Raw genomic sequence first — 23,797 nt, forward strand, 5'->3', positions numbered from 1 at the left:
TCTCCCCATCACTTTCAGGTACACGAATCAGACGTAGATTTGGTCTTTTCATATAGTCCCATATTTCTTGGAGGCTTTGTTCATTTCTTTGTACTCCTTTGTCTCTAAACTTCTCTTCTCACTTCATTTCATTCATTTGATCTTCAATCACTGATACCCTTTCTTCCAGTTGATCGAGTTGGTTCCTGAAACTTGTGCATTTGTCACATAGTTCTCGTGTCATGGTTTTCAGCTCTATCAGGTCCTTTAAGGACTTCTCTACATTGGTTATTCTAGTTATCCATTCGTCAAATCTTTTTTCAAGATTTTTAGCTTCTTTTTAACACTGGGTTTGAAATTCCTCCTTTAGCTCGGAGAAGTTTGATCGTCTGAAGCCTTCTTCTGTCAACTCGTCAAAGTCATTCTCCATCCAGCTTTGTTCCTTTGCTGGCGTGGACCTGCATTCCTTTGGAGGGGGAGAGGTGCTCCGATTTTAGAATTTTCAGCTTTTCTGCACTGCTTTTTCCCCATCTTTGTGACTTTATCTACCTTTGGTCTTTGATGATGGTGATGTACAGATGGTGTTTTACTGTGGATGTCCTTTCTGTTTGTTAGTTTTCCTTCTGACAGTCAGGGCCCTCAGCTGCAGTTCTGTTGGAGTTTGCTTGAGATCCACTCCAGACCCTGTTTTCCTGGGTATCAGCAGAGGAGGCTGCAGAAGAATGAATATTGCTAAGGAGCAATTGTTGCTGCCTGATCATTCCTCTGGAAGGTTTGTCTCAGAGGGGTACCTAGCTGTGTGAGGTGTGAGGGGTCAGTCTGCCCGTAGTCAGGGGTGTTTCCCAGTTAGGCTACTTGGCATCAGGGACCCACTTGAGCAGGCAGTCTCTCCATTCTCAGATCTCAGACTCTGTACTGGGAGAACCACTACTCTCTTCAAAGCTGTCAGACAGGGACATTTACATCTGCAGAGGTTTCTGCTGCCTTTTGTTTGGCTATGCCCTGTCCCCAGTGGTGGAGTCTACAGAGGCAGGCAGGCCTCCTTGAGCTGCAGTGGGCTCCACCCAGTTCGAGCTTCCTGGCTACTTTGTTTACTTACTTAAGCCTGAGCAATGGCGGGCACCCCTCCCCCAGGCTCACTGCCACCTTGCAGTTAGATCTCAGACTGCTGTGCTAGCATGAGGGAGGCTCCATGGGCATGGGACCCTCTGAGCCAGGCGTGGGATATTATCTCCTGGTGTGCCGTTTGCTAAGACCCTTGGTAAAGCACAGTATTAGGGTGGGAGTGACCCGATTTTCCAGGTGTTTTGTGTCATGGTTTCCCTTGGCTAGGAAAGGGAATTCCCTTCCTCCTTGTGCTTCCCGGGTGAGGTGATGCTTCGCCCTGCTTTGGCTCTCACTCAGTGGGCTGCACCACTGTCCGACATGCTCCAGTGAGATGAACCCGGTACCTCAGTTGGAAATGCAGACATCACCTGTCTTCTGTGTCGCTCATGCAGGGAGCTGAAGGCTGGAGCTCTTCCTATTCAGCCATCTTGGAACCAAAGCCCTCTGGATTTTATTGAAATGAAACCTGAGACACTTTACAAGTAAAATTATGTCTTATTTCATAGAAAGTTAAATAACATAAAGGCACATACTTGAGAAATATTTAAATATAAAATGTAGAATTTCTTGACATGAATCTTACACATGTAAGATTTATTTTGTTTTCCTTTTCTTTCTCTTATTTTTTTGCTTCAATGAATGAATTCCCATGAATGTAAAGACAAAGATCTTATCATTCCATTAAACGAACATGTCTTAATATTTGCTTTTTCCTATTCTTTATCATTACAATACTTTGACTAACTTTTTTTTCCTCCTAAAGAGACTGTAGGTTTTATTCCCTTTCTTTTAATTATTTCACTAAAATCTTCCAAATTTCCATATTACTAATATCTCTACCTTCATATAATTTTGTTTCAATATTAAATGATCAATTAAAGCAAACTCTGTCTGAGTACCTGGAGAAAAGCAACAGAATAAATATTAGAGCAGAGGCACAAAGAAGTACTTGGTGGCTGGGTGCGGTGGCTCATGCCTGTAATCCCAGCACTTTGGGAGGCTGAGGCAGGTGGATCACAAGGTCAGGAGATTGAGACCATTCCGGCTAACATGGTGAAACCCTGTTTCTACTAAAAATGCAAAAAAAAAATTAGCTGGGCATGGTGGCAGGCACCTGTAGTCCCAACTACTTGGGAGGCTGAGGCAGGAGAATGCTGTGAACCCAGGAGGCGGCCTTGCAGTGAGCCGAGATCACACCACTGCACTTGAGCCTGGGTGACAGAGCGAGACTTCTGTCTCAAAAAAAAAAAAAAAAGTACTTGGTAATGCCAAGAAAATTTCAGTAGCTATCAGTAAGCAGTAGGATATAACAGAAATAGCCCTGTTTTAGAAGTGATGAAAACTCAAATAACTGATTTTAAACATCAGTTACTTTCTATGGGGTTAGCTTTCCACATCCCAAAAATGACATCGATATGTTTTATTATTTTTGCATCCTTTTCACTACATTCTATGGAATCTTCACTTTTACATCATCTGGGTTTAAGTGAGAGGGTGTCAATATTCGAATGGGATTTGAGCAAGATGTAGCTGTGTCTTGTGTCATGTCAGCTGATGCTGAAGATTGATGCTGGGATTTTCCTGGGTCAGTCATGTTAAAATCTCCCCTAGGCTTCAAGGCCAGCTTCATGAATTCTCATAGCAGCAACTTCTGCCATTCCCATGTAACACCAGAAGATATAAAATAATATGTCATCTTATGATTCTTATGATTGGCATAGCAAAGTGAGAATATACAAACATCATATTTAGCCTAACTTGAAGCTGCATATTCAGTCAAAGATAGAGCTTTTCCTGGCCAAAGATACTTTGGTCAGAAATATATAAACAGTGAACACCAAGCTATCATCTTGTAAGTAACACATATGCTCATGAATCTCTAGCTACAAGTAAAAATGTCAGCAAAAACTACCCCCTTCTTGTAAACGAATAAAAAACACAGCAATTACAAGATTTGTCTATGGCCATAAAATGAAGTGGGGTTTGTCTCAGAATTAGAATACCTACCATCAGCCTTTGAGTACAAAGTTAATTCCCCTATATGAGACTGCAGCAAAAATAAATCCAGCTGGAGAAAAGGCACACACACAAGACAGAAAATAATAGTCAGCTGCAGACTCTTTGGATCCAAAGTACAAAATATTCAAGTAAGTGTTTCCAATCCCTTCATTCTCTCCTGTAATGATTGCAGCTAATCACTGCCAGCCAAACGTTAGTTCTTCAATTGTGACGATCAATAGAATAGATTAGCTGTGGAAACCCTCCGTTCATATTACCCTTGCTTTCCTTTCCATATGGTATTTTCATTCACTAGAGTGGAAGCAACCATGTGAGATTTTTCCCTCCATACATAAACTCATTAAATGCCAAGCCTGTCACTTTAGAATTCACATACACACACACAGACACATGCACACCAAGGAACATACCTGTAGATTTAATAAAACAGCACCAATCCTCATGGCTTCACTAATTTCAAGGCTATACATAAGCTGTGGGAAGCGAGGAGGGTTTTGATTATTTGATGGAAGTATTTCAATGTACACAGTGCAGATGGAGTGCCTGCAGTGAAAGAGAGGCAAACAAGATGGTTACAAATCTGCATCACATTTAATGTTAGACTGCATTGTTTATTCAGTTGTTGGGTTTACAGGAGAGAAAATTTCCAAATTTTATGAAAAATAATAAAATCAAAATGAAAGGATAGAAAAATAAAACTAAAACCAAAATATAATGGTTTTATGAAATTATCTTAGTAAAAGTAATTGCCTCCAGTATGTTTTTCCTTAGATTAATAGTGTGAATTAAAATGGAACAGCTATGTAAATAAAGCTAATAAATTAACTTGTCTAGACTTCTGACTTTGTTTTCAATGCTTCTCTAATAGTACAATCATTCTATAAACATTTGGTAATAAGAGCTGTCCTTGGGGCTCTTTTCCTGTTAAATCAGCAGAGGGAGTATTGATTAACATAACACAAAAAAAAACGGCCAGGCGCGGTGGCTCACACCTGTAATCCCAGCACTCTGGGAGGCCCAGGCGGGCAGATCACGAGGTCAGGAGATCCAGACCATCCTGGCTAACACCGTGAAACCCCGTCTCTACTAAAAAATACAAAAAATGAGCTGGGCATGGTGGCCGGTGCCTGTAGTCCCAGCTACTCAGGAGGCTGAGGCAGGAGAATGGCAGGAACCCGGGAGGTGGAGCTTGCAGTGAGCCAGGATCGCACCACTGCACTCCAGCTTGGGCGACAGAGCGAGACTCCATCTCAAACAAAACAAAACAAACAGGCCGGGCGTGGTGGCTCAGGCCTGTAATCCCAGCACTTTGGGAGGCCGAGATGGGCAGATCATGAGGTCAGGAGATCCAGACCATCCTGGCTAAAATGGTGAAACCCTGTCTCTACTAAGAAATACAAAAAACTAGCCCGGCGAGGTGGCAGACGCCTGTAGTCTCAGCTACTGGGGAAGCTGAGGCAGGAGAATGGCATAAACCCAGGAGGCGGAGCTTGCAGTGAGCCGAGACTGTGCCACTGCACTCCAGCCTGGGTGACAGAGTGAGACTCCGTCTCAAAAAAACAAAAACAAAAACAAGAAAAAGCCAAAACAAACAAATATATATGTGTGTGTGTGTGTGTGTGTGTGTGTGTGTGTGTGTATAAATCTAGGAATTAGATTTAATATAACCCTTATATTGACAGGAGCTTTTCTTGAAGAACAAGATACCTTATCATTACTAGGAAACAAAATTAGCATTGACATAGTCAACTTTTTTGAAATCTCTGAACTTTGAATTTTTTTATAAAACAAAAGCTGAAGAAGCATGTTAGTCAAGGTTTGTAAGATGGGAAACATTGGCTAAAATATCAGTGAAATCTGAAAATTTATAAGGTTAGCCCTTTGTCATGAAAAACATATATATGTATACATACATATACATATATATACACACATACATATAACACTTTGCACAAACATATTGAGAGGTGACAATGTGCTAGCAGCCCTCACTCTCAGTGCCTCCTCGGCCTTGGCATCCACTCTGGTGGTGCCTGAGGAGCCCTTCAGCCCGCCACTGCACTGTGGGAGCCCCTCTCTGGGATGGCCGAGGCCAGAGCCAGCTCCCTCTGCTCGCAGGCAGTTGTGGAGGGAGAGGCGCAGGTGGGAACCAGGGCTGCCGGCGGGGCTCACAGGCCAGCACGCCAGTTCTGGTGGGCGCAGGCCTGGGCTCAACAGGCCCCGCACTCAGAGCTGCCAGGCAGTGCTGCTAGCCCAGGGCAGTGAGAGGCTTAGCACCCAGGCCAGCAGCTGTGGAGGCTACACCGGGTCCCCCAGCACGCTGGCCCTCATGCACCATGCTAGAGTTCTCACCGGGCCTCAGCCACCTCCGTGCAGGGCACAGCTCGGGGACCTGCAGCCTGCCAGGTCTGAGCCCCGCTCCGAGGTGGGCTCCCATGTGGCCCAAGTCTCCCCTACCGGTGTCGCCCCCTGGTCTGTGGCGCCCGGTCCCATCAACCGCCCAAGGGCTGAGGAGTGCAGGCATGGCTAGGGACTTGCGGGCAGTTCCACCTGCAGCCCCCTTGTAGGAACCACTAGATGATGCCAGCTGGGCTCCTGAGTCTAGTGGGGACTTGGAGAACTTTTATGTCTAGCTGAGGGATCATAAATGGACCAATCAGCTCTCTGTAAAAAGGACCAATCAGCAGGATGTGGGTGGGGCCAGATAAGAGAATAAAAGCTGGCTGCCTGAACCAGCCAGGGGCAACTGGCTCAGCTCCCCTTCCACATTGTGGAGTCTTTATTCTTTCCTTCTTTACAACAAATCTTGCTGCTGCTCACTCTTTGGGACCATGCTGCCTTTAAGAGCTGTAACCCTCATCGGGAAGGTCTGCAGCTTCACTCCTGAAACCAGCAAGACCACAAACCCACCAGGAAGAAGGAACAACTCCAGACGCGCTGCCTTTAAGAGCTGTAACACTCACCGCAAGGTCTGCAGCTTCACTCCTGAAGTCAGCAAAACCACGAACCCACCGGAAGGAAGAAACTGCAGACACATCTGGACATCGGAAGGAGCAAACTTCGGACACACCATCTTTAACAACTGTAACACTCACCGTGAGGGTCTGCAGCTTCATTCTTGAAGTCAGTGAGACCAAGAACCCACCAATTCCGGACGCAATATCACCACTGCCTAAGATGTATGCTATGAATTTGTTTTAACAAAGTCATGATTTTAGTTCAAAACACATTTGTTACAATTTCTGTTTGGGCATGAGAATATTTATTTAAATATTATTTATTTGAGATGGAGAATCACTCTCCAGTCCAGGGTGGAGTGCAGAGGCCTGATCTCTGCTCATTGCACCCCCACCTCCTGGGTTTAAGTGATTCTCCTGCCTCAGTCTCCCAAATAGCTGGGATTACAGGCCTGTGTTACCACACCTGGCTCATTTTTGTATTTTTAGTAGAGATGGGGTTTTGCCGTGTTGCCCAGGCTGGTCTCGAACTCCTGACCTCAGGTGATCCACCCACTTCAGCTTCCCAAAGTGCTGGGATTACAGGCGTGAGCACTGCGCTTGGCCTAGAATCTTCTGAAAGTAGTCCCAAACTCTACATAACATGCTTTAATTAAAAGACATGGTCACCAAAACTATTTGTCTGAGTTTATTAACTAAACCATTCTACTTTTCAAAATATTTAAAAGAAATTCAGATCATAGGCACTAAAATTTGGTTTTATGGCTTGTCATTTTATAATATACCTAAACTCATATTGTTTCTCAGCATATCATCAGTAGATAGATACCTATAGAAAATTGAGCATAAAAGCTACAGTGACTTTAAAAAATTTCGTGGTCAGGCTGTGGCTCACGCCTGTAATCTCAGCACTTTGGGAGGCCAAGGCAGGCAGATCACGAGGTCAGGAGTTCAAGACCAGCATGACCAACATGGTGAAACCCCGTCTCTACTGAAAAACACAAAAATTAGCTGGGCATGGTGGCCTGTAATCCCAGCTACTCAGGAGGCTGAGGCGGGAGGGAGAATTGCTTGAACCCAGGAGGTGGAGATTGCAGTGAGCTGAGATCACACCATTGTACTCCAGCATGGGTGACAGGGTGACACTCTGTCTCAAAAAAAAAAAAATTCATTCTTACATTTATCATGATATTGTTCTAAAGTAATCTCACTTTAAATAAAATATTTTAAACCTTTGGAATTAGTTAAAATATCTATATTCATTTCTGCCTCTGATTTTATCTATTTAGTATCAAAATTTGCCAATAAAATTAATCAGATTATGTTTGTTAAATGGGTTCAAACTGATGATGATGAAATGTTGCGTGAACATGAAACAATGGGAAGTTACAAAACTTACTGTATACTGCAAAGATTCCCACTTCCCATGTTGTGAGAACAAAGGAATTGTCATTTTGAGGTAGACCTAACATCCTTCCAGGTGGTGATCTGACCCCAAAAGCAGCCCCAAGATGTAAAACATTTTCCCTGATATTACCCTTGAAGATCTTGGCTTATTTTAGTGTCTATTGTTGATCAAGTTTTTTAAACATTTTATGAATCTCTTTCTTTTGTCTGATAGCACATTCTGTATGCATAACAAGTCCTACAACATCATTGGTAATAACAGTAGGTGAGTGATGTTGAACACAGAATTTGTAACCAGATATTCCTGAGTTAGAATTTTGATGCTGCCCTCAGTGATCTAGAGTAAATTACTTCTTTCAGCCTCATTATTTCCACGTAATAAATGGGAATAACAATAACATCTAAGGTCAGCATAAAGATTTAAAAAGTTTATACATTTGTATGTGTAATTATGTTTATACATATACATGAAACATTTTTATAATTTAGTATTAATTACTCAAGGCTTAAGGTTTCTTATTCTACTTTATGAATAGTGTAAACAATCTTGCATTTTTCCTTAGTTACATCCTTTATAATATTGTAAATATTTTAATTGAATCCTTTCACTTGGCTAAATTCCTACAAAGGCACGATACTCCTTCATCCCTCCCCAGCATGGGTACATTGGTGTTAGAATTTGAGCATGTTGGATCATAATCTTTAGGGTAGGATACAAGAATCTACAATTTTCACAAATTTCCAACATTCTACTTATAGAAACTAGACTTTGAAGACCACTGCTTCAGAATCTCATAAAAAGTACAATATGTAGACTCACCTGTTTTTTTTAATTACCTCAGGAGAAAACTCTAGAAACTCACTTAACGTCTTCAATGACCCTGGATCTAAGAGACTTCCTCACTGTTTAACGTTTTATGTTGTTGTTGCTGTTGTTGGTTTTTTTTTTTTGACCTGGAACATATCTGTACTGCAGATTCGAAGCTTTCTTTGAAAAGCTAGGCCCTTTCTGCTTCTGATATTATTTAGATCTTCAGTTTACTGGTCAAGAATACTTTATAAAGGTTTTACAAGAATATCAGTGTCTCAAGTCTTGTGAAAGTATAGTTAAATTACACTTATTATACTTTTTATATTTCTTTATTCCTTTCCCTTTCATTATCTTCCCTTTTTAGAGGGTTAAAGTGTGATAATGCTACAATAAGGATCTTAAACTCATATGAGGCACTTGGACATTTGTCACAGAGAAGAAAACTTTAAAATGCTGAAACGAAGAGGACTCTAGACTCAGACAGAACACAGGGACAAATTTTAGCCCAACATGACCTTCTCCTTGTTCTGTCCTTACTCCTTTGCTTCCTCTGTTCCTTTCCACAATAATTCAAAAGCTAGAATTGCTAATTATGTTTTCCCCCCTCTTGGCTTGAATCTTAGTTATTTGGAGGAGATCATATTTCAAGGTCTTGCATTTTTCATCATCAACATCCTGGCATGTCCCTACAATGTGTTTAAATAAGCACCAGGCTTCTTGAGGGTTATTGCCTTTTAAAATGCTATCTCCTTTTTATCCCTGATGTCATCACAGTGTCAGAGTTAGCTTTCCTAAAATGAAATACCTACAGTATTAACAATAAAATAATAGCATTTATGCTGTAATAAGTAGTAGTAATTCGACAGTATCATTTAAGCACTTAATAAAATAGGGCAGTCACTATATAAATGACAACACTTTATGTGAGCATTTTGTATTCACATTTTATAGCTAGTACTAAATGCATAAAACTGAACATCTATATAAGACAAATTTTATTCTTCTAATATAACCAGTATGATGTAGATAAATCTCTATTTCTAAAAATGAACATCATAAAGCTTTATTGTATTTCATCTGGTAATAAAGGTCAAAGTAGAACAATAGAGGTAATATATTTCTTATATACTCTTGAAACCTACCCAATAGTCCTATAAATAGTTGTTTGTTTGTTTTTAATAAACATAGATATTGACCCTTCTGGTCCTAAAGCTTGAAACTTACATTTGTTTTATCTGAGCTCCTTCCTCAGGAAACAACCTTCAGGTCTCCCCAAAAAAGTATCAACAAACTGAAACTCAGCAGATCACCACATCCAGTGAGATGCCAGACCCCTCATTCATTATGATTGCTTCCTTGCCCCTCCCTAGTTCCTGTTTTCTTACATATTGTTACATTTCTTCCCTGCTCCATAAACACTAATTTTAGTCAGTGAGTTGGATTTGAGATTGTCACCCCTTTCCTCAGTTACAGCACTAGATTAATATCTTCTTCTTTGACAACAGTTGTTGTTTCAGTGATTGTTTTTTTGTATGACCAGCAGCAGAATCTAAACTGAACCCCTGATGTTCCTGTGACAGATTTTGGTTACCTGACCAGGAACACATCGCTTGTATCTTTGCTGCCTTGAGCCTAGAGTCTCAGAAGGCCTCCTAATCGGTTGCCCAACCAATTTTCACTGGAGGTGTTTTGGTTTCTTTCTGGTCCCACAGCAGCTACCCCTAACTACATTCCTGATTGTCTAGTCAGAACAGCATTTGACATTTGACATCTGCATCTGGATAGGTGAGAGTTAGGTCCTTTGTGGGCCTGGACAGCAGAATCCCCTCCTCTCAGTTTGAGAATTTTGACAGTGTATTTCTCTGCCTTCAGCCACAGTGCCCAGCCAATGTTCTTAGATTTAAATATCAGACATCTATCAGATTCCCTTCTCCCTACTACAAACATTGTACGCTTTTCGATAGACACAAGATTTTGTTTTCATTCAGGTGGGACTCAACAAGTATTATTTATCAGTTCACTGCATTTATCCATTTACCCAACAGAGGAAGTATATAAGATACAAATGAATAAAGTGTAATAATTCTTATACTCACTGTTTGCCCTTATATCATGTATGTGCTCAACTGTACACCATATTTGTATTCCCAAAACCTAACTGGAAGGGAAAACTCAGAAAAATAGAATAAAAAGTATTATATATCTCCTACATCTTCATTTTAGAATATTCTAGGGGTACAGATCAGTATAAATAAGATACTTTGGTAAGTGCCCACCACATCATCTGTTTGTCATCCTTAGACCCAGATTATACCACTCTTTTAAGAAAGAAAGCTTGCTACTGTACCTCCTACCCAGTAACATATATATCATATATATATATATATAACACTACTGGTTAGGAGTGACACTCAGAAAATCATACTTAATAATGTAGTACAATTTAGGTATAAATTCACTTAGTATTTTTAAATTTTATGTATATTCATATTTATATGAATCATCATTTAAAATCACATCTATTGATCCTGATGGCATTAAAGGCATAAGAGGTACTGAGGATATTAATTTAATTTTGTTTACAGCTATGCAAAGATATTTTTAGTTCACTCAGATTTAATCCAATACTCTATTATTTGATTAACTGTACAGCTAACAAATCATTCAGGACTCCCACTGTTTCAACAACGAGAGTGGAAAAATATTTTTTCATTTATGTTGATATGCAACTATTTGTAGTCTAAATTAATATCCTAGCAATCGATGGTGAAATTAAATTTATTTCTGTCAGATATGGTAATTTGATGACAGTGGATAAGCATGGGAGTAAGAGAAAGTTTTGAGGAAGAGAGGACAGTTTTTGTTTACTTAATGATTATTCAAAAGATGTTAAGTAAACATTCTATAGAATGCTACAGATAGTGGAATACAACATTGAAACAATTTAATAATGCAGTCAATGAATCCAGTTTTTAAAAATGGGATCCATTTTCTAAACCTGAGCATACTGACACTTCATAAAACGTTTTATCCTGCATCCTAAACCAAACCAACTCTTTCCCTTGACTGTCTTACAGTGCACAGGGTATCTCTACATTCTAGGAAAGGAATTATCAATTTTTTATATGCCACTTATAAAATAATACTTAATGTATGATTAGGCATAAATTTACTTGTATTTTTAAATCTTGTAAAATGTTAATGAAAAGTGTTCTTGAAAAATATTTCTGAGAATATTTTCCAAAAAATGAACAAATTGTAATACATAAGGGACAATATCTTTCTAGTGAATTGATTATCAGAGTGTAATGTGGCATGTTCTGATTATGTTACATAATATTCTGATTAGCAGAAAATTTTTAAATGAGTGAATTTAGCAAAATGTTTACAGGTCAAGAAAACTGTTTTAGACTGTTTTCTGACCCAAATGTAAGAAAGAACCCAATAAAGACGCAGCCAGGTAATGCTGTTGCTTGTAAACTTAAACAGAAACTTGCATGTAATTTATGGTTCAAAGAAAAATAAAAATAGAAGTTATACTTTATTTAGAACTTGATGACAGTGAAAAATTACACATAAAAAGGAAGACTGTTGAACACAGCAAAAGCTGGAATTATATAGGAAATATAAATATAAACACACAAAATAAGTGTAAATTATAATGAAGTAAAAATGTATCAAAGAGAAAAAAGAAAGTAGTACAGTAAAAAATAAAGGTGATTCTTTAAAAACCATAGTTAAATAGACAAATTTCCAGCCAGATTGTTTACCAGTAAAGAGAAAAAGAAGGAGATAGATCAAAACACACAAGATAATGATGAAAAGAGGGTCAGCACTTATAAACGTAATAGAAATTTAAGCCATAATGAGCACGAGAAAACATTATCAACTTACTTTTGAATATATAAAATAAAGACACTTTAAAAAACTAAACAAAAATGACTTACTAGTTTTAAAATTAAAAAAAAAAAAATCAAACATCTATCCTTACGAAAGTATAGACTTAAAAAGTATAGTCCTAGATGGGTGAACATAAACCACACTTTAAGCAAAAGCTCTCAATTATAACTGCTTGCAGTTTTAGAGGATACCAGCCACACTCCTGAACCAGAGCTTGGCACTGGCTATTCCCTTTGGAACACCCTTTTATTTCCTTCTCTAAGCAAAGACATGGAATCAACCTAAATGCCCATCAGTGGTCTGCTGGATAAAGAAAATGTGCTATATAAACACCATGGAATACTATGCAGCCATAAAAAAGAACAAGATCTTGTTCTTTGCAGGGATGTGGATGTAGTCAGAGGCCATTATCCTTAGCAAACTAACACAAGAACAGAAGACCAAACACTGCATATTCTCACTCATAGGTGGGAGCTAAATGACAAGAACATATGGACACATAGAATGGGGGACAACACACACTGGGGCCTTTTGGAGGGTGGAGAGTTGGAGGAGGGAGAAGATTAAAAAAAATAACTAGTGGTTACTAGGCTTGATACCAGGGTGATGAAATAATCTGTACAACAAACCACCATGATATAAGTTTACCTATGTAACGAACCTGCACTTGTACCCCTGAACTTAAAAGTTAAAAATGAATGAAGCCTGTCAGAACCACTCATTTAGTAGTCTAACATTTTCCCTAGTAGTATTCCCAAACCCCTTTGCCTAGCCAACATTTTCCACAGCACTTTTCGTCTTCAAACTACTGGCCTGAAGCAATCTGGCTTAGCTTTCTCAGTAGCTGGAATTGCAGGTGTACCACTGTTTTCCAGCCACAATCAGTTTTTTCAAGAACGGTTTAAGATAACAGGTTAGAGGAAATCGAGATAATATTTTGAGGGGGAAGAAGGTAAAATCAATTGAGACAGGGTGCACAGAGTATTTGAATGGTACAGATAATGTTTTATCCTTTGTACTAAATGGTGTGTATGTGGGAATTTGTTATATTAGTTTGTTTGTAGTCATATTATATACATATGTGTATAAATAAAAATAAAAGACAAAAGTAATATAAGCTAAAATTATAGATATTCATGTTAATTTTATTTAAATATAACAAAGATTTGCCAGTATTCGAATGTCTGCAACTATTCTTAAAATGCACAGAACCTATGTTTAGGTACAGTATCACTGTTCATCCAGCCTTCATTCACTCGAATCTACTCTTATCTAAAATTTGTGGTGTAAGTAAAATTACATTCTGAATGACAGAAAGCAAATTACAATATTAGAACGACGTTATGGAAAATTGGCATAACATTGTACAATCATCCATTACTTTATTATTTATCATTTTGCAACTTTTTAATTATATTAGTCAAAAAAGTCTATCTGTACTTAATAGCTAATACATATATTTTTTGGTATTTTTAAAGGCCATTATTAAAATAATAATAATTTGGGGATGAGAAGGCCTATTGAAAAATGACCAACATAGAAATCATAAATAAGTTTGATGCAACAAATATTTGTAAGTCTTATAGTTAAAAATGTAAAAATTCGTTATAAACAAAGCTAAAAGACAATAATATTCATTGGGAAATATTTGCAACATTTATTTCAAGGGTTGATGTCCTTAAAGAAAGAATTTTTACAAATTAATAAACATTTAAAAAGGTGAGGAGTGGCAATAGCTATGAGGGACAATTTACAAACACATAAAAACAAATTTTAAAACTGTTTAATCTGTAAATACATCAATAAAAATTTTATTATAGTAGTTATTTTATCTATTAAATTAGAAAAGGTCAATACAATTAGTAATCTTCCAAGCAAATATATGGGAGAAGAGCTTTCTCATACACTTACAAGAATATTATTTTGTTAGAATGCAATTAAATAAACACTTGGTAAAAATCTATATCCTTTGTCAAAACAATTTAAGTTCCAGACCTCCAGAATCCACATATACATATACACATACATATATACACACACACATTCACACCTATTTATTAACTCAAATCCAACTCCAATTCTTTCGTAAGTAGTATTTTGTCCAACAAATAAATTTATCTCAAATTCTTCTTAACTTTTCCCCATTATAGAGCCAGTAATTGTATGTGTAGCTCTACCTCTAATTCCTTTATTTGCTTTTATTTCTGCTTTCAAACCCTTATATGAGGCAAGTGGGATTAATTTATTTCATTATCTTAACTAGATTCATTGCTTTACTTTGTCAAACTCTGATTGATTTGCTTCACTCAATCTTATGTGTCCAAGAACTTAATGTGGATTCCTGTTCCACCTTATGAAAATCTGTTCCAAAAACTTCCTAATTCTTGACTCAAGGCATTCCAGTTAGTAATGCATTTCTCTCCTCAAATACAATGGAGTTGTGTTCTAATATATACTCTTCAACAATGCGCAGTTATTTCTCCCCAACTATCAATTCCCCTTAAAGCAGAATTTTATTAAAATGGCTTTATCCTTCTGGGGATAATCAGTAAAATGGCAATTGGTGGGTGAATTAAAAATATACTAAAAGCAGATGGCAGAACATGAGCGCAGATTTTTACTGCAAAGCTTAGGAAAAGCAAAAGGAACTTGAATAGAGAAAATGCAGAAAAGCCCTCCTTGGGCTATTAGGACAGAGAGAGCAGAAGTATGTTTAGGAGCTTCAAAGAGTCTGACTCTTTGCAACTGTTTATCTTAGGACTTTAAGGAAGTAAACGGTGCAAGTGAAACACTCTGGATTATAAAATAGAATCTGACACAGAGAATTCAACTCCGTTAATATGCATGTTGCTTCCATGGAAATGTTGAGAAATTTTTAGCAAATAGATAGAAAATGATAGATGGTAGATATATAGAAAATAATTGTAGGAAAAAATGTGAAATGAAGATGTATGGTATTCCTTTTATATTTTATTTTGTTAATATGTTGCCCATAATGCTTTATTTCAAAGAATGCAAAACCAAAAAAGTAGTTCCTTCCTAACTTCCCCTGCAGCCTTGTCTTGCCGAGCTTGTATTTTACTTCATGAGAAATGCCAAGGAGATGTCATTTAAGCTGAAACCTCCAGCAGAATTAGCCAGAATATTTAGGAAAAAGATGTTTCCAGAAAAAGAAAGAGCTGGTATAAATGTCCTTAGGCAAGAAGGAGCTCACAATGATCGAGGAACAACAACAAAAAAGATTATTTCACTCAAGAAAAGTGAATTGGGAGTACTATATAAATGATGAGATCTGAATATGATTCATGGGGCAGGTCACACTAGGGTGTTTGGATATGGTCTAAATGGGTGGCATGAGTTGTTTTAAGGAGAGGAGTCACATGATTTGACAAGTTTTTAAGAGATCCCTTTGATTACTCTGGGGAGAATAGAACATAAAGTAGCAGAAATGAAAGCAAAGGGAGATAGTAGGAAGTAATTGCACATTTATAAGCAAGAAATGATGTTGGCTTGGACTCTGGTTATAGCAATAAAAAAAGGAAATACTGAGAAGAGTTGATTGGATTCGCTGACATTCTCAAAATAAATGGAAATCAGTATTTTTTTCTAATAAATATAATATGCATCAATATTTTAAAATATTTAATTATTTTACCATTCTGTGGGGCACAAGTAGACTTCAGGAAACATGCCAGTACAGAACTATATAAATGTGATCACTGGTAGAGATAGGAATTAATAGGCATTTGAATGTCTCTGTCAACCTGGAATACCACAAAAAAAACTCTTTGCATTGTTATCATACCCTGTAGTTTTCTGCCATTTTCAGTTACTTAATATTATGTTTTGCCTCAATAGGTTATAGTGCTTTCTCTTGTTGTATTATATTTGCAGCAATTGTTAGTTAAGTTTTAAACTTCAATATCACATCTGGCCCTTCTGTGTCCAGAGGCTTCCACTGGCAGCGGCAGCCCATGAGCTACAGGAGGAGCTTTACGGCCAGGTGCAGCAAGAGTCAGACTCCTCGCGAGCAGGCGCTGCACGCCAACCGCCCTCTGGGGGGCACGATGGCATCATCACGCAGAGCTCCTCGATGGCCCGCGCCAGCTGCAGCCAGGCCACGCACTTGCCTCACCTGAGCCTGGGTGGAACAATCCAAAGTTTTAATCAAAGAAGGTGGTGTTCAAGTTGCTACTCACAATAGTTGATACCCCAGGATTTGGAGATGCAGTGGATAATAGTAATTGCTGGCAGCCTGTTATCGATTACACTGATAGTAAATTTGAGGACTACCTAAATGCAGACTCGCGAGTGAGCAGAGGTCGGATGCCTGGTAACAGGATGCAGTGTTGTTTATGCTTCATTGCTCCTTCGGGACATGGACCATTACATAACTGAAGACTCCCACCTTCAGGCAGGATTGGATAGTACGTGTTTGTTAACTACTTGGCGTGGCCTTTTGTTGAGACTTAAACCATTGGATATTGAGTTTATGAAGCATTTGCATGAAAAAGTGAGTATCATCCCACTTACTGCCAAAGCAGGCAGACTCACACCAGAGGAATGCCAACGAAAACAGATAATGAAAGAAATCCAAGAACATAAAATTAAAATATATGAATTTCCAGAAACAGATGATGAAGAAGAAAATAAACTTGTTAAAAAGATAAAGGACTATTTACCTCTTGCTGTGGTAGGTAGTAATATTATCATTGAAGTTAATGGCAAAAGGGTCAGAGGAAAGCAGTATCCCTAGGGTATTTTTGTGCTGTGATTTAGCTCCAGTGGCTCCATGAGCAAATGAAAAAGAATTTGGAAGCACAGCACAAAGAATTAGAGGAAAAACGTCGTCAGTTTGAGGATGAGAAAGCAAACTGGGAAGCTCAACAACGTATTTTAGAACAACAGAACTCTTCAAGAACCTTGGAAAAGAACAAGAAGAAAGGGAAGATCTTTTAGACTCTCCACTGACCACCAGTTACATATTAGTTGCTAATATGCCAGCTTGGACGGCAGTGTTTGTTGGATCCGTTTGACCAGTTTGCACCAGTTGTATCCATAATGATGGATTTAACAGCATGACAAACATTATTTTTGTTGTTGTTGTTCTTGATGGAGACTAAGATGCCTTGAATTGTGTAGGGTGTTGTGTACTCAGAAACTAACAGCTCTAAGTACCTTTCCTACATTTTCTTTTTCTGTTTTTGTTAAACAGGTATCCTCAGTTTAATGCAAGAGGATGTTTTACTATTGTACAATCATGTTCTGGTGGTTTGATAGCTTACAGGAGATTCCAAAATAAAAGGACTCTGGAAGGTTTTCATTGAGGATAAACTGCCATGATATGATGCAAACGGCGCTTCTCTATGATGGTTATAATACAACGGTACCATTCAATGCAGCATATACAATAATGTAATTAAGTCTAATACAGTTGACCCTATTTTTTGACACTTCCATTGTTTAAAAATACACATGGAAAAAAAACCCTATATGCTTACAGTGCACCTAGAGCTTTTTTATAACAACCTCTTTTTGTTTGTTTGTTTTGGATTCTTTAAATACATATTATTCTCATTTAGTGCCTACTATGGCCAGAATCTCATTACTGCTTCATTTTTGTAATAACATTTAATTTAGATATTTTCCATATATTGACCTTGCTAAAATAGAATATAGCATCTTTCATATGGTAGGAACAAACAAGGAAACTTTGCTTTAACTCCCTTTTTACACTTTATGGTAAGTAGCAGGGGGAAAATGCATTTATAGATCATTTCTAGGCAAAATTGTGACCCTAGTAACCAACCTGTTTCTACCTATATGCAGTCTCTTTATTTTACTAGAAATGGGAATCATGGCCTCTTGAAGAGAAAAAAGTCACCATTCTGCATTTAGCTGTATTCATATATTTCCTTTCTGTATTTTTTGTTTGTATTGTAAAAAATTCACATAATAAACCATGTTGTGATGTAAAACAAAAAAGAATCTGACATAAATATAATTTGCTAAAATAAGGGTGTTAGGTGAGAGGGAAGTCATATTGGTCTAAGAAAAGTCTTAGAGAAATATTTTGAAAAGAGATAGAAGGGTTGGATTGGAGTGGGTGGGTAGGGAATCACACTAAGGAGATGGATCATTCACAATTTCTTTAGACATGGTGAGGCAGCCACAGGAGTCTGAACTTGTTGAAACCCTAGTCTGAAGCCAGTAAAAGTGCTCAATAAGGTCATACATTGATCTTCTCTGCCTAAAGCAGTTATTCACACCCTGCCTTTGGGAGAGGAAACATCTACAAACCTTTGTTCTGTTTGTTAGCAGACGGATGACATGAATTTTGGAAAACGTTTGAGAGACAGAATGAGATTTAGCTGAAGCAAGTGATTGACTTGTGCTGGGTTGAAAATGTACTTTTTCAACAGGCAGGTTGAAAATGTGCTTCAGCATTTAGGATACCAGCTGTAAACATCCATGCACAGAATTAGAAAGGTTCAACTTTCATGGTTGCTATGGTTTGAACGTTCCCTCCAAAACTCATGTTGAAACTTAATCCAAAATATGACAATATTGAGAACGAGCTTTTTAAGGAGGGGATTGGATCATGAAAGTTCTTCCCTCATGAGTGGATTAATCCATTCTTAAGTGAGTGTATTAATGGGGTATCTTGGGAGGGGAACTGTTGGATTTATAAGAAGGGGAAGATAGACCTGAGCTAGCACATTAGCATACTCAGCCCTCTTGCCATATGACACCCTGTGCTACCTTGGGACTCTTCTGAGAATCCCCACAAGCAAGAAGGCTCTCAAAAGATATGCCCCGTCGACCCTGGATTTCCAAGCCTCCTTAGCCATAGAAAATAAATTCAGTTCTTTGTAAATTACTCAGTTTTAGGTATATTGCTATAAGCAACAGAAAATGGACTAAGACAATGGTCTTATCTGGAACTTTGTAAACTAGCATTGGCTGTTTAGCTTCAGTATGTATTTTTCATAGATTCAAAATAATTTTGTTTTGAATTGCACAATGAAGGAGCGTCATAAGCTTTTCAGCTTGTAGAAGCTCTAAATATCAGTCTGGCATTGTGATAAAGCAGAGAATTTAAATCAAGTCCAATTTGTGCCCCATGACTATTCTTTCTGGTTACATTTCAGAAAAATAGGAATGGATGCGTAACTCAAGGAGAAGCATGAGGCTTTTCCTCAAAATTTTGGTTTAGAAAATGAGGTATTCTAGTATGTTAATTATAGGCATTTCAACTGAGAAGTCTAATAGCATTGGACCAGAATAGTAACAGCAGTCCAAAGTCATGGATAAACTTAAAGGGAACAAATAGTAAGAACCTTCCAAATTAATCTGTATCAGAGAAGATGATAAACAGATGAATGGGAACTAGAAACCATGCAGACTTGGAACTAGATATAAAACAAACAGCTATTTAATGATTTCCTGTTTACTCTGAGCCCAAGATATTCTTGTATCCTTTCAGTTAAAGCGCTGTTTTACTAAGGAAATTTAAATAAGATTCTGTCTCTTGCAAGAAAAAAAAATCTAAGACATTTTCGTATTTAATACTGCTTTAATTCTGTTTACAACAGTGGTCCCCGACCTCTTTGGAACCAGGGATTCATTTTGTGGAAGACAATATTTCCATGGACAGGGTCGTGGGGAAGGTTTCGGGATGAAACTGTTCCACTACTCAGATCATCAAGCATTAGATTCTCATAAGGAGCGTGCAGCCTAGATCACTTGCATGTGCAGTTCACAGTAGAGCTGGTGCTTCTATGAGAATCAAATGCTGCCAATGATCTGACAGGAGGCAGAGCTCAGGATTAATGCGCACTCATCCACCTCTGCTATTCTGCTATGTGGCCCAGTTCCTAACAGGCCCGGTACCAGTTTGTGGCCCAGGGGTTGTGACCCCTGTTTTACACTATAACATTTCCACACGTGGCCGGGTGCGGTGGCTCAAGCCTGTAATCCCAGCACTTTGGGAGGCCGAGACGGGCGGATCACGAGGTCAGGAGATCGAGACCATCCTGGCTAACACGGTGAAACCCCGTCTCTACTAAAAAATACAAAAAACTAGCCGGGCGAGGTGGCAGGCGCCTGTAGTCCCAGCTACTCGGGAAGCTGAGGCAGGAGAATGGTGTGAAACCAGGAGGCGGAGCTTGCAGTGAGCTGAGATCCAGCCATTGCACTGCAGCCTGGGCGACAAAGCGAGACTCCGTCTCAAAAAAAAAAACGCAAAAAACAAAAAACAAACAAACAAACAAAAAACATTTCCACACATCTCTCATGGTCTGTCTTTCAGATCCACTACTTGTCTCAACTCAAGTCTGGCTACCTGAAAATTAGATTTTTTTTTTAATTGAAATTTGAATATCTTTATGTTGAATACACAGTTTCCACTTTTACACAGTCCCTACTGTCTTATATCATACCTCTCTAGCTGGGAAGATATCAACTTTACATTAACTTTTCCTGTTTCAGGGCTATTATTTTATCTTCAATTATCAAAATCTATCTACTTTTTTTTAAAACTTAGACACATAAACTAAAATTTTATTAATGTGAGGTGCATACTAAGTATCTTTTTTTAACTCTCTTTTTTTTCACATAATTTTTTTTCTTATACTTTACCTTCTAGGGTACATGTGCACAACGTGCAGGTTTGTTACATATGTATACATGTGCCATGTTGGTGTGCTGCATCCATTAACTCATCATTTATATTAGGTATTTCTCCGAATGCTATCCCTCCCCCTACCCCTCATCCTACAACAGGCCCCGGTGTGTGATGTTCCCTTTCCTGTGTCCAAGTGTTCTCCTTGTTCAGTTCCCACCTATCAGTGAGAACATGCAGTGTTTGGTTTTCTGTTCTTGCGATAGTTTGCTGAGAATGATGGTTTCCAGCTGCATCCATGTTCCTACAAAGGACAGGAACTCATCCTTTTTTATGGCTGCATAGTATTCCATGGTGTATATGTGCCACATTTTCTTAATCCAATCTGTCACTGATGGACATTTGGGTTGATTCCAAGTCTTTGCTATTGTGAATAGTGCCACAATAAACATACATGTGCATATGTCTTTATAGCAGCATGATTTGTAAACCTTTGGGTATATACCCAGTAATGGGATGGCTGGGTCAAATGGTATTTCTAGTTCTAGATCCTTGAGGAATCGCCACGCTGTCTTCCACAATGGTTGAACTAGTTTACAGTCCCACCAACAGTGTAAAAGTGTTCTTCTTTCTCCATATCCTCTCCAGCACCTGTTGTTTCCTGACTTTTTAATGATCGCCATTCTAACTGGTATGAGATGGTATCTCATTGTGGTTTGATTTTCATTTCTCTGATGGCTGGTGATGATGAGCATTTTTTCATGTGTCTGTTGCCTGCATAAATGTCTTCTTTTGAGAAGTGTCTGTTCATATCTTTTGCCAACTCTTTGATGGGGTTGTTTGATTTTTTCTTGTAAATTTGTTTGAGTTCTTTGTAGGTTCTGGATATTAGCCCTTTGTCAAATGAGTAGATTGCAAAAATTTTCTCCCATTCTATAGGTTGCCTGTTCACTCTGATGGTAGTTTCTTTTGCTGCGCAGAAGCTCTTTAGTTTAATTAGATCCCATGTGTCAATTTTGGCTTTTGTTGCCATTGCTTTTGGTGTTTTAGACATGAAGTCCTTGTCCATGCCTATGTCCTGAATGGTATTGCCTAGGTTTTCTTCTAGGGTTTTTATGGTTTTTGGTCTAACATTTAAGTCTCTAATCCATCTTGAATTAATTTTTTTATAAGGTGTAAGGAAGGGATCCAGTTTCAGCTTTCTACTTATGGCTAGCCAGTTTTCCCAGCACCATTTATTAAATAGGGAATCCTTTCCCCATTTCCTGTTTTTGTCAGGTTTGTCAAAGATCAGATGGTTGTAGATGCATGGTATTATTTCTGAGGGCTCTGTTCTGTTCCATTGGTCTATATCTCTGTTTTGGTACCAGTACCATGCTGTTTTGGTTACTGTAGCCTTGTAGTATAGTTTGAAGTCAGGTAGCATGATACCTCCAGCTTTGTTCTTTTGGCTTAGGATTGTCTTGGCAATGTGGGATCTTCTTTGGTTCCATATGAACTTTAAAGTCATTTTTTTCCAATTCTGTGAAGAAACTCATTGGTAGCTTAATGGGGATGGCATTGAATCTATAAATTACTTTTGGCAGTATGGCCATTTGCACGATATTGATGCTTCCTATCCATGAGCTTGGAATGTTCTTCCATTTGTTTGTGTCCTCTTGTATTTCATTGAGCAGTGGTTTATAGTTCTCCTTGAAGAGGTCCTTCGAATCCCTTCTAAGTTGGATTCCTAGGTATTTTATTCTCTTTGAAGCAATTGTGAATGGGAGTTCACTCGTGATTTGGCTCTCTGTCTGTTATTGGTATATAAGAATGCTTGTGATTTTTGCATATTGATTTTGTATCCTGAGACTTTGCAGAAGTTGCTTATCAGCTTAAGGAGATTTTGGGCTGAGACAATGGGGTTTTCTAAATACATAATCATGTCATCTGCAAACAGGGACAATTTGACTTCCTCTTTTCCTAATTGGACACCCTTAATTTCTTTCTCCTGCCTGATTGCCCTGTCCAGAACTTCCAGCACTATGTTGAATAAGAGTGGTGAGAGAGGGCATCCCTGTCTTGTGCCAGTTTTCAGAGTGAATGCCTCCAGTTTTTGCCCCTTTGGTATTACATTGGCTGTGTGTTTGTCATAAACAGTGCTTATTATTTTGTGATACATTCCATCAATACTGAATTTATTGAGAGTTTTTAGCATGAAGGGCTGTCGAATTTTGTCAAAGGCCTTTTCTGCATCTATTGAGATAATCATGTGGTTTTTGTCTTTGGTTCTATTTATATGTTGGATTACGTTTATTGATTTGCATATATTGAACCAGCCTTGCATCCCAGGGATGAAGCCCACTTGATCATGGTGGATAAGCTTTTTGATGTGCTGCTGGATTTGATTTGCCAGTATTTTATTGAGGATTTTTGCATCGATGTTCATCAGGGATATTGGTCTAAAGTTCTCTCTTTTTGTTGTGTCTCTGCCAGGCTTTGATGTCAGATAATGTTGGCCTCATAAAATGAGTTAGGGAGGATTCCCTCTTTTTCTGTTGATTGGATTAGTTTCAGAAGGAATGGTACCATCTTCTCCTTGTACTTCCAGTAGAATTCGGCTGTGAATCTGTCTGCTCCTGGACTTTTTTTTGGTTGGTAGGCTATTAATTATTGCCTCAATTTCAGACCCTACTATTGGTCTATTCAGGGATTCAACTTCTTCCTGGTTTAGTCTTGGGAGAGCATATGTGTCCACGAATTTATCCATTTCTTCTAGGTTTTCAAGTTTATTTGCATAGAGGTGTTTATAGTATTCTCTGATGGTAGTTTGTATTTCTGTGGGGTCAGTGGTGATATCCCCTTTATCTTTTTTTATTGTGTCTATTTGATTCTTCTCTCTTTTCTTCTTTATTAGTCTTGCTAGTGATCTATCAATTTTGTTGATCTCTTCAAAAATCCAGCTCCTGGATCTTAGTTATTTCTTGCCTTCTGCTAGCTTTTGAATGTGTTTGC

The sequence above is a fragment of the Macaca nemestrina genome, chromosome 9, assembly GCF_043159975.1.
Source record: "Macaca nemestrina isolate mMacNem1 chromosome 9, mMacNem.hap1, whole genome shotgun sequence".
Taxonomy (NCBI): domain Eukaryota; kingdom Metazoa; phylum Chordata; class Mammalia; order Primates; family Cercopithecidae; genus Macaca; species Macaca nemestrina.